Below are 17455 nucleotides of genomic sequence, written 5' to 3' on the forward strand. Positions count from 1 at the left end.
GAACATGGTAATGGATTAAAACATAACAGGTTGGATGTACATTACATCTTAACACCTCTTTTTTTTAAAAAAAGAAAAAAAGAAGATCATAGATCATATTTTTTATAAAACAGATTCGTAAAAAGGAAGCTTTTAGTACATGAGGATTATGAATGGGATTTTTTTAGCGAGCCATTAAATGACTTGATAGTAGACTCGGACTCGTGACCAAAGACTCGAGACTTGACTCAGACTCCAGCGATAAAGACTTCAGACTTAACTTGGACTCCAGGTTAAAGACTTCAAACTTGAACTGTGAACATCTCTGGTACACAGAACAGAACCATATATAGCAGACATTAATGCTCTTAATAACACTTAATGTAACAACCAAAATTAGAGCATTAACGTGTGCAATAAAAAAAAAAGGGAAAGTGACGTGACATACAGCCAAGTATGGTGACCCATACTCAGAATTTGTGCACACACACAGCAATGAACACACACACCGTGAAAACACACCCAGAGCAGTGGGCAGCCATTTATGCTGCGGCGCCCGGGGAGCAGTTGGGGGTTCGGTGCCTTGCTCAAGGGCACCTCAGTCGTGGTATTGCTGGCCCGAGACTTGAACCTATAACCTTAGGGTTAGGAGTTAAACTCTCTAACCACTAGGCCACGACTTCCCCATTAATTTTTCCAGTTTAACGGCGTTAAAGGGTTACTCCATCCCAAAATTAAAATTTTGTCATTAATCACTTACACCCATGTCGTTCCAAACCCGTAAAAGCTTCGTTCATCTTCGGAACACAATTTTGGATATTTTGGATGAAAACAGGGAGGCTGTTTTCATCCAAAAAGACTGTCCCATAGACTGCCAAATAAGTTACACTGTCAAAGTCCAGAAAAGTATGAAAAACATAGACAGAATAGTCCATCTGCCATCAGTGATTCAACCGTAACAATATGAAGCGACGAGAATACTTTTTATACACGAAGAAAACAAAAATAACTACTTTATTCAACAATCCCTCTCCTCTGTGTCTCTCCAAATCAGCGTAGCGCCATTTTGGTAATTCTGAGCAGCGCTACAAGGATACGTTTTTTAAAAATGTATTTACGCTTTAGTTTGAAAGCAAACAAAAATCGGTAATAAAGTGTTGATGACACAGAAGTGCTTAATCCACCTCCTTAACAAACAGAATTGCCAAAATGGCGCTACGCTGATTTGGAGAGACACAGAGGAGATGAATTGTTGAATAAAGTCGTTATTTTTGTTTTCTTCGTGTACAAAAAGTATTCTCGTCGCTTTCATTTTGGGATGGAGTATCCCTTTAAAAATATTTAAGGCCGTTAACACAGGCGCGGAGCCACCCCACGGACCGTTGGCTGAACGTCTGATGCAAATGGACAAAGTCTATGGTGTTCCGACTATGAGGTGTTATTTATATGAGGTGTGATTTATGCATTTACTTTGCTAACTAAGCAATCAGTCGTGTTGATGGTCGCTTACCTTGCCGTAAGCAGAAGCCGTGACCAATGACATATGATAAGAAGCGCGACACTTTCGTCGCCCCCCCTTCTCGCATGAGAAGCTGTGTGAGAAGATATGTGAGAAGCTACATGACGTCTGCGCCGTGTAGTCTGCAGTACCTTTTGCCAGTTGTGTGTGTGATTTTGTCAAATGTCTTAAGTGGTATACTGCCCTACAAAGGCAAAAGACCATAACTCGTTACAGTGTGAAACTGAGAAAATGACTTTACAGTTTTATACTTGTCCAGCCAAATTACTTATAGGTAGAACACTGGAAATTTAACAATTAGAAGTTTCAGTAATGGAAATTATCTACATTAAAAAACTGTGACCTCAAACTTGATTTTTACCCCTATTTTGATGTTAATGTACTCTACCTTTGCATTGTCTGCAAAATGTGAGAAGTCACACCAAGGCAAAAGTCAGTTACTTCCACATTATCAATATTTGGTTGTTGATCACCATTCACAAAATCGATATAGTAACACCTGTATAAAATCTAGTGATCATGTGCTGTCTCATATAGGATATTATTATAATGTGACTGTAACAAGCAGACTAAAAGTTAAACATGAGTGGATACCGTTGACACCAATTTATTTGCTATGCTCAGTAATGTAAAAGAATGCTAGACATAGCATAATTGCTGTTATATTGATTTGTATGAAATAGCCTAACCTAAAAGAACGACTTGTGGATTGATGTGAACGCCAACAAATGGGAATAATGCTCAGAATGCTTGTGGATTAAACATATCCGATGACATTCATAGCCTTGGATTGATTTTATCGGGTTACAAGAAAAGGTAGGATATGGATTTAATTGCGAACTGGCTACTAATTTTATGATTGATCATGCTAGCTACAGCATTTGAGTCTACACACATCCAACTAGAAGTGATAGCCTGATGAATAATCTGCATTACAAAGAAGAAAAAAAAAGACTTTAATAGTGTTGACATTGAAAGAAAGCGACCGTGGTGCTGTAGTTCATTTATAGCCTTAGTTTAGCTTTTAAGTTCTGGCGCTTTTATGTAGGCTGAAGATTATCTTGATGGACAAAATGTGTAAGCTTCATGAACTATGGTTGAACACAGAGCTTATTTTTTGCGATAATCCAAAAACCTATGGAAAAATACTACTGGCTTTTTGTCGAGGGAACCAGTGTGATGCTAACAGCTGATCGGCCTACAAAAGTGACGTTATAGTTCCCCCACTCTATAACCTATTAACCCAGCTGCTATGATGTCTGTTAAAAAAATAATAATAATAAATAAAAAAAGGAAAAAAGAAGAAATCAATAGCTTTTGTAGCTTTAAGGATTCATCTGTTTATTTTAGAATTTGGTGTTTTATAACTGTATTAAATTTCTGTATTGAATACAGTTACTTCCTACTTGCTGAAGGGCACAGGTAGCTAAATATGACATTTATTATAATGGGTTTATGTAATGATTGTTTTAGGTTATCTTAAATTAGTTGTTTTAAATTAGTTATTTTGTTTTGCAAAAAAGAAAATGATTGTATTAATTAGTGTTCACTATACACTATCTATCATACATTTAAAATTTGTGACAGACTGCCTTCTAGGTACTGTAAGTTTTTTTTTTTTTTTACCATATGTTTCTTATCTTTGTCTGCATCAGTCTAAAATGTTGTAAACTTTGGCTTTTCATACTTTAGATACAATATGAACAGCAAAACTTATAAACAAAAAATACACGTAAAAAAAAAAAAAAAAAAAAAAAAGGTGTAGCGTCAAGTGTGCAAATGTTACCTGAGCAGATGACTCCAGCATCTTTAGAATGATCACAGTAACTTTGGTCCCATCCTCCTGATATACAGTCCTTCAGTGTGGATTCTGGACCAACACATCTGACAAAATTCATCCAGATCGGTCCTGATCCTTGTCCAAAGTATGCATTACCCAAAACATCTACAGGTTCTCCACAGTCCAGCTCTCTACACACCACTGCAGCATCAGCCAAATCCCAACCAAAATCACACACTGTTCCCCACTGACCTCTATGATGAACCTCCACTCTCCCAGCACAGCGACTGTGACCACCAACCAACCTCACATTCACGCGGTCTAATATTTTAAACAAATGAGAGAAAGAAAGAGAGGCATATTGTGAATTAATAAATAATAATATTGTCATCTGAAACGCTATATTGTAATCAAACATCTTTAAAAAAATCCCCCAATATTCTGACCAATTTCCAGAAAGTAACATTTCTTCATCCCTCTCTGTTGTTGTTGTTGTTTTTAATTTGTGTACTTACCAGCTGTGATGAGTATTACAATTGCAGACAGTAAAATGAACATCAGGCATCTTCCCATCATCCTCAGCATGATTAACTCAACACCCAGAACAAGCTACTCTGCTCTGATGATGCAGAAGTACAGGCATCCTCTTAATGAGAGAGAAAGAGGCCCAACACCCTCCAATCACACTCACTATTACCTTATTAGACACAACAGAGGAAATCATCAAACAACTTCAGTGACAAATCAGAGGACGCTTTTCTGATTTTCTCCATATATATCAAAACTGTCAGTGCTGTTGAACTCCTCCTCCACGCATATCAAGACCTCAGTGAGGGGAGGCACACACTCTCACACACTCTCTCTCTCACACACAAACACACACACACACACACACACACACACACACACACACACACGTTTCTGATTTACAGGAGACAGGAAACTCTCCAGTTTATTTACAGCATCAAAGCCAAACACCTGCAGAGATGACATAAAAGCACTGATAACTAACTGAAAATGTCCAAAATTAGTTTATAAATATATCATATCATAAACTCAACTCTGTAAAATTATAAAATTACATAAAATGACATTTGAGTAAATAAAGGCTGACCTTTGTATAAGGCTTAATAGACTATAAGGGAAATTTAGTAAAACCTTAACATCTGTCAAAATAATACCCCTAAAAAAAATAAAAAATATATAAAACCATCCATTTTTCCATACCAGATCACAAACAAAAATCATAATTGCCATTCAGTGGTGATCATGTTCCTCACATTGTGACCAGAGAGAGTCAGTGTGCAACTGTACATTATATGACATATAGCCTAAATAAACTTTCAAATAAATCCTCCACTAAACAAAACAAAACTGTCTGTGTTTGGTTTACATGTCAGTCAGACCGTCTCTTCCATCTACATGTTAGTGGTTCTTGTCCAGAATATTTTACAATGTGACTTTTGCATGTTTAGTCAAAGTTCAGTCTACATGAGACTAGATGCAGTCGTAAAGCTACTGAGAAAAAAGTCCAAATACAATGCTTGCCACACTTAAAATATAAATTCACTACAATTGTAATAAACATATAAAAAAATAACAAAAATTGAAAAAAACTATAAGAAGGATAATAAATCTTCTTTTGGAGTGACATCATCAGTTCTCAGATGTGATATCTACACCAAAAAATACACCTATAATATTATTTCTGTTCAATATAATTACAAACACACAAAGAATTTAGGATTGTTTCAAAATGAAACATTTTACAAAAGCATGGGCCTCATTCATGAAACACGAGCAGAACTAATTTTTGTGTAAATTGTTCGTAAAGCTGTTCTGACGTAAACTTTCGAATTCACGAAAATGTTCATTTTTTTAATTTGTTAGTTGGTACGAAAGAAATATAGGGTACACCTGCTCCCCGGAAATGGTGTGTAAAACGTTCAGTTCTTTTTGGAAAACTGATGACACTAAATTTTGATGCACTGCCATAATAATAACAAGTTCATTTGGCCTTGCCCTCTTTAATTATTATAAATTTTTTTTTTTTTTGGCAGTTGAGTTGATAACTGTAAAACGCAACCCTCGTCACTGTCATTGTTTACTGAGCCATAAAGCAGTGTTGCCAACTTAGCAATTTTGTTGCTAAATTTAACATCTTATCACGCTACCCTAGCAACTCTAAGTTGGCAACTTTTTCTTCCAAAAACACCTAGCATCAAATTCAGCTATTTTTTTTTAATTTATTTGGCAACTTTTAGCAACTTTAGATAAGTGATTCAAACAATAAAAAGGCACACATTTTCCATCTAAATTACAGAAGAGGAAACCAAAGATGCCTAGTAGTACACACATTACATGAATTAAGTTAGCTGCTTTTTGCAATTGTTCAGTTTAATAATAATAATTGAATAATTGTTCATTTATGATACACCTTGTTCGTAGCTTTTATCTGTGACTGTTGATCTGTTAGTACACAGTAAGAAAAATATCTAGAAAAATTGAAAAGTTACTAGTAATTTTCCATTCCATTTTTTTTTAAACATTATTTATTATCCATTGTAACTCTGTAACCCGACCACACAAAATACAGTGAGTAATTTAAAATGCAGATAAAAAAAATGAAATAAAAAAACTGTGAAACATCAATACAGAAAATTCCTTAAAATTAACACAGTGGATTGTGTCCTATTTTTAGAGATTTTTCTTATAGTGCAGCATAATAACTAACTGCTAATACACTGCTTAAAACTATAATTGTTAAGAATGTGTAGTTTTACTAGTTTACTAGCTAATTTAAAAATAATAATAATAATAATAATTGTTCAAAAATGTGTAAGTTCAATAATTCAATGTTGTATTAAAAAAACAGTTATATTGATACGTTACATTATTTTACAAAAAAATCTTAATGAACATATAAAAAATATATATTTTTTGTTGATACTTGATGTAGTGACACATTTTTGCGTTGTAGTTACATAATGATGTCATCATGCAATGACATCACAACGTCATTTAGCAACCTTAAGCAACAAATCAACCTTCCTTTAGTAACTTCCCCTGAAAATTAGTTGGCAACACTGGGTGGGACAAATAGCGACCAACCATCCTACTTGTACAACGACTGCCTACAACAATGGAGAAGTCAATATTGCTGGTTACTGCTTTTTTATATGTTGTAAAATTCTTAATAAATGAGATACGAGTAATACGTTGCCAACTTGCCTCCGTGGATATTCCAAACAGCAGCTAAAGCATCTCAGTTGAAAAAACGATGCGCCACCAAAACGTTTTCACGCGCCACCAGCTGGTCGTTTTAAGAACAGCGCCTGATATTTTTTTCAGCTGACTATAAACTCTTTGGTGGACACACGTTATTAAATATGTATTGTTAGACATATGACCTATTAGTCTTTTTTGCATTTATGCTATATACTGGAGCCAAACCTGAAAGTAGACCAGATTGTATGTTAACGTGTGTGCAAACTGTATGTGCGTTTGTGAGCTATACATACATAGACGGCCCAATGCAGAGCGAACTAAGCAGCTGTTTAGGGCCCCCGTGGTCACCAGGGGGCCCCAAAGAGTACATGAAATGTCAGCTTGAATTTTTATTTTACTTAATCATTAATTTTTTAATCATATCATAATCATATTGTGATATATTGTGTCAATGGACAATGGTAGTTATACAAAAATCCAATATCAAATAATTAAATAATCTATATGTATCATCTTATCATCACCAAAAAAACACATCATACACAAATCACATCAGAATCAGATTCAGAATCCACTCTGAACTAATTCTTTTCACACGTTTACTGTTCTATTCACTGGCAGATCTTCACATTATAACAAAAAAAACCTTCACACAAAAAAAACAAAAATTTAAATTTCAAAAAAAATCCAAAAGTTTTGTTTGTCCACGTATACTGTTTCAGGAATGACAAAAGCGAGTGTAAAAAATACAAGAGTTAATCAGCTGAACTGTTCCGCGAGTCACTGCTATGATTGACTCTTTTGACCGTGATAAATATTGTAGCAATGGACGGAATGAACTATCTGACAAGCTGATATCAAAACAGAGCTGTGCATTAATACAGAGTAAATTCAGAGTAACAAGCCTACAGCAGCGACAAGTCTGCTGGCTGAATATGTTTAGCAGCTCCTACAGTTAAATATAAAATACTTAATGCATTATTATTTAATTATTATATCAATAATAATTAACTTATTTATTTATACTTTAGTACACTAAAATAACAAAAATTGGGTATAATAGTAATTTTATAATAAATCCAAAAGCAAGACGTGACAAATACTAAGGAGTGGAAATGGCAACTGAGCTGATGATTGATCCTGTGCTGCCATCTACTGTTAACAGTGGTCATTTCATGTCATTTTCATCTTAAAAGTCTTGTTTTTCACTAGGACACATATTTTTGACAAAAAATGTTTTCATCTTTATGAATAAAAAGTGAATCTTAGTGAATTTTACTGCAGAGTTAAAAAATAATATAGGATTTAAAATATTTTGTGTTTAAAAAAATTTACACTATAGACGAACAGTGGGTAAAGGGCAGTGTGAATTTATTTTTATTTTTTTATTTTTTATATATATATATATATATATATATATATATATATAAATATATACATATATATATATATATATATACAGGTCCTTCTCAAAAAATTAGCATATTGTGAAAAAGTTCATTATTTTCCATAATGTAATGATAAAAATTAAACTTTCATATATTTTAGATTCATTGCACACCAACTGAAATATTTCAGGTCTTTTATTGTTTTAATACTGATGATTTTGGCATACAGCTAATGAAAACCCAAAAATTCCTATCTCAAAAAATTAGCATATTTCATCCGACCAATAAAAGAAAAGTGTTTTTATACAAAAAAAGTCAACCTTCAAATAATTATGTTCAGTTATGCACTCAATACTTGGTCGGGAATCCTTTTGCAGAAATGACTGCTTCAATGTGGCGTGGGCATGGAGGCAATCAGCCTGTGGCACTGCTGAGGTGTTATGGAGGCCCAGGATGCTTCGATAGCGGCCTTAAGCTCATCCAGAGTGTTGGGTCTTGCGTCTCTCAACTTTCTCTTCACAATATCCCACAGATTCTCTATGGGGTTCAGGTCAGGAGAGTTGGCAGGCCAATTGAGCACAGTAATACCATGGTCAGTAAACCATTTACATGAAGAACCTGCACTCTACCAGCACAGGAACTGTTACAACCAACCTAACAGTCTCAAATGCTGTACATTAGAGAGAAATGGATTTTACCACAGCAATAAAACAGAAGTTGGTAAATACAAATATTTATACATATTTCATATGCAACCACAATTATATGGGAAAGACTACCTGACTTGACAGTTGTCCAGAAGACAATCATCAACACCCTCCACAAGGAAGGTAAGTCACAGAAGGTCATTGCTGAAAGGGCTGGCTGTTCACAGAGTGCTGTATCAAAATATATTCATAGAAAGTTGACTGGAAGGAAAAAGTGTGGTAAGAAAAGGTGCAAAAGCAACAAAGGATGCCTTGGGAAGATTGTTAGGAAAAAGCAGATTCAAGAACTTGGGAGAGCTTCACAAAGGGTGGAGTGAAGCTGGAGTCACCGCATCAAGAGTCACCACACTCAGAAGTCTTCAGGAAAAGGGCTACAGCTGTCATATTCCTAGAAAGCCACTACTGAACCAGAAAATATGTCAGAAGCATTTCACCTGCAGGAGAAATAGAACTGGACTGTTTGCTCAGTGGTCCACAGTCCTCTTTTCAGATTAAAGTAAATTTAGCAATTTCATTTGGAAATCAAAGTCTGGAGGAAGACTGGAGGCACAGAATCCAAAGTCCAGTGTGAAGTTTTGCAGTCAGACATGATTTGGCTGCCGTGACGTCTGCTGGTGTTGCTCCATTGTGTTTTATCAAGTCCAAAGTCAATGCAACCATCTACCAGGAGATTGTGGAGCACTTTCCATCAGCTGACAAGCTTTATAGAGATGCTTATTTCATTTTGCAGCAGGACTGTAGCACCTGCCCACAGTGCCAAAACCACTTCCAAGTGACCTGAACTGCTGACCATGATATTACTGTCCACAACAGTCCAAAAGGCTGATCGCTTCCACGCCACACAGAAAATCTATGGGGTATTGTGAAGAGGAAGATAAGTAACATCTGACAAACAATACAGAGGAGCTGAAGGCCACTATCAAAGCAACCTTGGCTTCAATAACGCCTCAGCAGTGCCACAGGCTGATCGCCTCCACGCCACGCCACACTGAAGCAGTAATTCATGCAAAAGGAGCCCCAACCAAATATTGAGTGCATAATTAAACCTGCTTTGGAGATCTTGAACATTTCTGTTTTGTAAATCTTTTTTTGATTGATCTTTGAGAAAATATTCTAATTTTTTGAGATTCTGAATTTTTTATTTTCCTAAGCTGTAAGTCATAACCATCAGAATTAAAACAAAAAACTCTTGAACTATTTCAGTTTCTTGTCTGCTCCTTGCCCACTATTAGAACAATTTATCATTGCACACCTGCGAGGCATTTTTTTCCTTTGTCAATTTTTATTGATATTTAGCACTATTGAGCGTGACATTTGTTTGTGTTTTTTAAGGTGGCAATACTATACCATATGTATCCGGTATTTCTTAACACAAGAATAACACAAAAAGTACTCAAATTCAATTTAATTTCCATGTAAATTTCACAGTACATACATAACAATAGGCAGATAAAAGTGCCAGCAACCAAAAAAAAAAGTTGCTGCGTTGAAAAGAAAAACTTGGGCGAAAAAGTCCACCTTAACATTCTGATCCCGCTGATTCTGATTCGGATGCCATCAAGCGGTATCTCTGGTCGAAATCAGTCCTTCACTGACACTGACCAATCAGCGTTCATTGGCAGAATGCTAGCGTGTTATGGGCAACAACAACTCAACCTGTAAGAAATTGAAAGGACATAAGTACTCGTTCATTCAAACCTTTCGACCTATAACCCATGTTGAACTTGCAAAACCTACAATCAGATCTGAGATTTCTCAACGGCAATCGGGTGAAAGGGACATATTTAGCCCGTCTAGCCCCATAGACTCCCATTCATTTTGCACTCATGGCGATCGCCCCCAGTGGAACTCTGGTGGAACTGCAACCAAAATTCGGTACAATAGGACTTAATAGGGAGTGGGAAGGCTCTCCGTAGACAGGCTCTGACATAAAGTGTGAACAACATGCTTTTCTGCTCAGTAAATTGTTGTTGTGATCTTTGATTTATGTTTTTGATGTAAACTTGTATATTTCTGTTATTTGTTTCTGCTTTTTCGGCCAGGTCACTCTTTTAAGAGATTATAATCTCAATGAGTTTTTATCCTGGTTAAATAAAGAATCACTGAATCAGTAAAAAAAAAAAAAAAAAAAAGTTTTATTAATTTAAAAGGAAAGATTGCTCATGTCTGCTGTTTGTAAAATTATTAAGTCATTCTACGGTGGGCGAGAACTCAACACGCTGCAAATGAAAAAACACATGCAACCTAAAACATCTTCATCAATATGAACAAACACACATGCTGCAAATACTCACAACACAAACAATTAAGAAACATGCTGCTGCAAACAGAAAAGTGCTGCAAATAGACACAGACATCAGAAATGTTTGAGGGAACCGGAAAGTGACGAACACGGCTGGGACATGCTGATCAATGTTTGCTCTGAAAGGTGAGATTTATTTTAACATTATGTGGCTCACTTTTACAACTTCCCCTATAAAAATTAACCATAGCCTTAAACTGTATTAATACATTTATTATATAAAAAGTAAATAAAAACAACAATAGTTAAACCATGGTTAGCATGCATAAATTACCCATGGATTTACTACATACCATAGTTTAACCATGGTATTTGTACAACTGTGGTAACAAATGGTAATCAAAATGAAAAAAAAAAAAATGTTTTGTTGGGGTAATTTTATTGTAGTCTGTGCTACTTGCATGTTTCTTTATTGGTTTGTGTTGTGAGAATTTGCAGCGTGTTTTGTATTTGGTTGTTTTGCGAGTATTTGCAACACATGTGCTCTCAGACTGATGAAGATGTTTTCTTAATTTGCTGGTGCTTTTTCTATTTGCATGTGTTTTCTGAAGTTGCAGCGCGTTGAGCTCTCGGCCGCCGTAACATTCTAATGTCCTTTAGCAAAATATTAACAGTGAACCATCAGTGAATGATATTTTGATATTTAATATTATGATGTTAAGTTGAAGATATTGTAATCCATTAATGATGGGTGGTAGCTGAAAGCTGAACGATCTGAACTCAACACAATTATGTTTATACAAAGTAACTGATGTCAGAAAATGACAGGTTTTTATTCTTTCAAATTTCTAAGGCTACACAATAGAAAAGATTTGTAAAAGCGTCTGGAAAAAGTCAAGCACCTTTTGAAAAGGTCATGAAAGCAAAGCATTTTTTTTTCTGTCAAAAATTGCAATTGTACATTTCAGTACAGAATGTAACAAAACACTGTAAGATTGCAACTGAAACTTATACACTAAGATTGCTAAAAGTTTTAAAAGGATTTGAGGCAGTGTGTGAGGTTTGAGTTATACAGCTCCTGCCTGTTTTCCTGGATCCTCCTCCACATCATCATAGTCTGTTATTGAAAAACAAGAGAACGATTCATGCATCAATACATACATTAAAATGCATGATAAAAAAAAAACACACTATAACACTAATACTAGCAGTAAATTTAAATGAACTTTCATAACCACAGAAATTAATCATATAAAGTGATTATAAAGACTAAATGAAGTTATAAATAACGTACCAAACATGTCGCTCATATATTCTCTGACATTCTTCACATCATCATACTCCTCCTGAACAGCCTCTGATATAAATGTGGCTATTATTAATTACATGAACAAATAGACATATATCAGGGGTGACCAATCCTGCTCCTGGAGAACCACAGTCCTGCAGAGTTTAGTTCTGACCCCAATTAAACACACCTGAACCAGCTGATCAAGGTCTTCAGAGTCACTAGAAACTTCCAGACAGGGGTGTTGGGAATGGAGCTAAACTCTGCAGGACACTGGCCCTCCAAGAGCAGGTTTGGACACCACTGGACTACATACTTTATTTGGCACAATAATTTGAAGAAAAATAAATAAAAAACCCTGTTCCAATCTAGAAGGGTGTTGGTAAACTTAATCCCACACCTGCTTTATCATTGGAGAACTGTTGTATGATGACGACATCATCATAGTTTTCTGGTAATTCATCTACAACAAGATAATGAAAAATGAAATTCATCTATCAAATGAACTAAATTTTGGATATTGAAACTATGCATATATATAATTAAAAATAATATACATACATACATTGTGTTAAAACGTGTATAAATAATTATAAGAACTAAACCTGTAGCATGTCTCAGTCCAACAGTGATTACATCATCATAGTTCTCTGATGTGATTTGTTGCTTTTCTAAATGAGTTAAAAACAAAGAGAGAACAGACATTAGTCAGAGCAGAAGAGAAAGATGGGATAGAAGTACAGGGTGTTCAATGGATTGTACTATTGTTGATCAACATATTAATTGTTCAACTGACAACACATCTTTCCAAAAAACTTTCAGTAATCAAAAACTTTTTGAAAATTATGTGATCTAGAACGTTTGTACAGTGCATGCCACTGTTAATACTGTAAGTCTGTCCCTCACAACCTCATTTTCATCCGCATACAATATGCCTTAACTTAGGTCTATAAACAGAAACAGGTTTACTGTTCACAGGCACAAAAGGTTAAAGAAGTGAAACCCAGCTGAAGTCACTCACCTGTTGGGCCTTTAGTGCTGGAGAAATCATTATGATATTCAGGTGTGGCTCTTTCTGCAGATTTTGCTTTAATAAAAAAATATAAAAATGAATGAATGAATAAATAAATAAAAACCATATCTAAATTATGTGTTGAATGGTGTATATAATTTCTGCTAAGATAACTTGCTATGTGAATGTTTTTAGAACGTTTTTAATTAATTATATATGCATTACACAACATACAGTTCATAGGGTTTAGTAGCGGGTGACATTAATATATTTAAGTCCTCCAACCTGAAAGAAGCTCATCAGCATCTTCATACCCAGAATGCTGTTCTTCAGAGAGGACACTTCCTGTTATGGAGTAGAACCATCAGACTGATGTTCACAATCACAAATCTGCCAAACCCCCACTTCCTTTGGATCACTCAACACTAATTCTATAATTTCAAATAACACTCAAGGTCCCACAAATAAATCAGTGTGATTTATTCACTCAGCCCTCTGTATAAAGTGATTATACTGTTGATGACTACAAATCCAATACTATGACAGTTACTCACCCCTCTGAGTGAAGAGACTGTGTCTATTAGTGGGTCTGTGCTGAATCTCCTCATAAACAGCCTCAGTCTTCATCCTGTGTCTCCTCTTAGAGAGAGCTGTGAGTGTAGACAGACAAACCTGATGTCAGTTCACAACACATGACTGATCACACACTGAATAAGACACAATATGACGGTCTCTGGATCTCTCCTACCTCTCCTCATCACTCTGTTCTGCTGAATCAGTATAAGCAGTGGCACTAAGAGCAGTAAGAGCACAACTCCCAGAAACACAATCACAAGCACTGGGGGGACGGAGAGAGACGCTGCTGGAGGAGTTTGTGGAGGAGAGACTGATGTTGAGCGCGCTGGAGGAGAAACTGGAGGAGAAACGGATTTTCTTGTGGCAGGAATAGTGGACTCTGACACATCTGTAAAATCTGGCAAAACAGACACAAGCACGTTCAAAGCTATGAATGTTCTGAATATACCAACATTACACACTTTAAAATGGTCTAAAAATAAATGTTATTCCTCAGTATTGTGCTGTGACCTGCACAGGAGAGTCCAGCGTGCTCTTTGTGGGAGCAGTCAGTGTGGTTTTTCAGGGAGAGAGGACAGTCCCACAGGTGAATCTCATTCCCTCTGCACTCGACTCTGTTCACCCACACAACACCTTCATCAGCACCAAAGACTGAATTCCCATCAGCCCTCAGTGCTGCTCCACAACCCAGCTGCCTGCAGACCACTTGAGCATCGCTGATGTCCCACTGATCATCACAGACTGAGCCCCACACAGCGTTATGATACACCTCCAGTCTCCCAGAGCACCGGCCCTCACCTTCAAACAATCCAAAATTAAAAATATCAAAAACAATGCTCAAACAGGCCTGTAGGTATCAATAATAAAACACAAAGGAACACAAAGTAGATACATTATACCAGCAGAGTACTGACAGAACAGCAGCGTCTGCACAGGAGTATGTGTGTGATCAGTTGTATATTCCAAGATGAAATACTACTGGTTTCTCATATTAAAACACCATTATCTTATGTCCCTGTTGAAAAAAAGAAATATGCTGGTTAGTTATGTTTTGAAGCATGACAGCTGGTTTGATCTGATTTAAGCTGGTCCTAAGCAACTAGCTCCTGCTCAGGACCAGCCCATAACCAACTTTTAACCAACTCATGACAAACTAAGGACCAGTTTAAACCAGCTGCCATGCTTCAAAACATACCTAACCAGCATGTGCTGTTTTTTTCAACAGGAGTTGCATTCAACATTCATAATTTTCATGGTTGTTTCTGTTAAATGAACTTACCTGAACAGTGTCTCTGATGGGGAGATGTGGAGCATGTCAGAGAGCTTCGAGGAGACTCATGACTCTCCTGTTCTGTAATTAAAAAATTAAATTATTATTAAATTTATTCCACACATCTTCTCAAAGCACTAATGATAAAGGATAACTCTTGTATTGTTTACTGATGGAAAAAGTATCTGTTTTACCTGAGCAGATGATTTTGGCCACTTCATCTTCATCACAGTTATTCTGTCCCCAGGGTGAAGATGGACACTGCCATAAAGAGGAATCATGTGGTCGACATGTAACTTTATCCAGCCAGTTAGGAGCTGATTTCAGTCTCGATGTAGAATCAGACAAAACACCAGATCTTCCACAGTTCAGCTCTTGACAGATCAGACTCGCTGTGTCTCTGTTCATCTGGTTGTAACACACATTACCCCAGGATCCATTGTAGAAAACCTCCACATTCCCTTCACAGCCCTCAGTTAACCTGATCTCTTTAAACTCTACATAAAAAATGTCCATTTTAAAATCACAAATTTGAAAAATGTGAACATTATGGACACTTGAATTTTGAAATGTGTAAAACCTTATACTTAGTTTCAGTGTAAACAATTTAGTAGCATGTTTACCTGAGCACACGACTCCTACATCCTCCTTGTGATTACAGTCATGTTTTCCCCAGCCTGGAGAAGAGCAGCTCCACAGGGACGTCTCGTTCCCCTCACACTCCACCTCATCCAGCCATATGGGTCCAGAACCAGCACCAAACCAGGCTGGTACCTGCTGGTTACTGAGGGCCACTCCACACTGCAGCTGTCTGCACACCACATGGGCATCTTTAATATCCCAGGAGTCATCACACACTGTCCCCCATGAGCCACTTTGAAAAACCTCCAGCCTCCCTGCACAGTCTCCCCCAGAACCCACCAGTCTGATGGACCCACGACCTGATATTCAGAGAAAGTAAAACATTATTCATCACTAACAACTAAAAAATATCTGCCCAGATGTTGTTGTTCTCACCAAGGCAGGTGATGTACAGCTGTTGTGTGGAGTTGCAGTTCAGAGTTTGTGGAGAGCTGCAGTTCCCCAAATGAGCTTCACTCCCAGAGCACTGGAAGCCTGTCACACACTCATGACTGTGTTCAGGACTGGATGAAGAGGAGCTGTAGAAGTTCAGCACAGAGCCACAGTCCAGCTGTCTGCAGACAACAGAGGATTCAGTGAGACTCCAGGAGTCCAGCAGAACTCTCCTCCAGACCTGATGGATGAAAACTTCCAGCTCCCCCTCACACTGTCTCTCTCCAGACAACCGCACCAGACCATCATGAAGAGCCAGAGAGGAATCTGAGTGAAAGATGTGGCATTTTATTATTATATTGTAAAGTAATATATGTACTTAACTTTTTTCAATAAAATCCCTCACCAGAGCAGATGACTCCAACATCTCGTCTGTGAGAACATTCAGCTCGACTCCATGAAGAGATGGAACATTCTGAGAGTTTTGTTTCATTCCCGTCACAATCAAACAAATCAGCCCAGATTTAACCACTTACCTCTCCAAACCAGTCTGATCCCACAACAGACACAGCAATCCCACAGTTCAGCTGTCCACAGAGGACACTGGCAGATCTCATATCCCAGCATGCATCACACACTGTGCCCCATTTACTGAAGTACTGACGTTCAACTCGACCAGAACAAGAGTCTGAACCATTTACTAGTTTAACCTCAGTGTAACCTGTAAAGAACAGTATAAGATCAAAAACAAAAAATAAAGCAGACATTATGCTGACACAGCAGACAACAAGCATCATCAAAAAAAAACAAATGATGAGACACTGAATATTAATACTTAACCTGAGCAGATCAGACCCATAATGTCACCAGTGCAGTTGTGTTTGTGTGATGATGATATTGAACAGAATGAAATATGAGACTCATTTCCTCTGCACTGAATCTCTTGTGTCCACATCTGAGTGTCTCCTTTGTCAAAAGCAGCTGCTCCCAGCACCTTTACAGGAGCCCCACAGTCCAGTTCTCTACACACAACCTCTGCATCCTGCTGGTCAAAGACAGCATCACACACTGACATCCACGTCTGATCATGAAGTATCTCTAATCTCCCAGAGCACAGGTGAGATCCATTAACAAGTCGAGTTGGTGTATGACCTGTTTAAATATGAATCACAGTACACAAAAACAAATGCTAGCTGACGGTGAATAAAACACATGATAGTTAAATACCATAACAATACAACAATTTATAAATACAGTTTTCCAAACAAAATGCAATTATTCTTTGTCATCATAATAAATCCATGGGCAACAAGTTTTTTTTTTTTTTCATTTACCTGAACAGATGACACCAGCATCAGAATTGTGAGTACAGGAATGTAGGCTCCATCCTGATGACCCACAGTTTTTCAGTGTAGACTCTGATCCAGTACATACTACTGTAGTCATCCAGAT

The 17455-nt window shown here is 36.9% G+C and overlaps 1 pseudogene; it reads right to left on the reverse strand.

The window, feature by feature from the left end:
* LOC109106581 overlaps positions 1 to 17455 on the reverse strand; it is a 69250-nt pseudogene that overhangs the window by 7488 nt on the left and 44307 nt on the right.

Source organism: Cyprinus carpio, chromosome B4 (assembly GCF_018340385.1).
Source record: "Cyprinus carpio isolate SPL01 chromosome B4, ASM1834038v1, whole genome shotgun sequence".
NCBI classification, from domain to species: domain Eukaryota; kingdom Metazoa; phylum Chordata; class Actinopteri; order Cypriniformes; family Cyprinidae; genus Cyprinus; species Cyprinus carpio.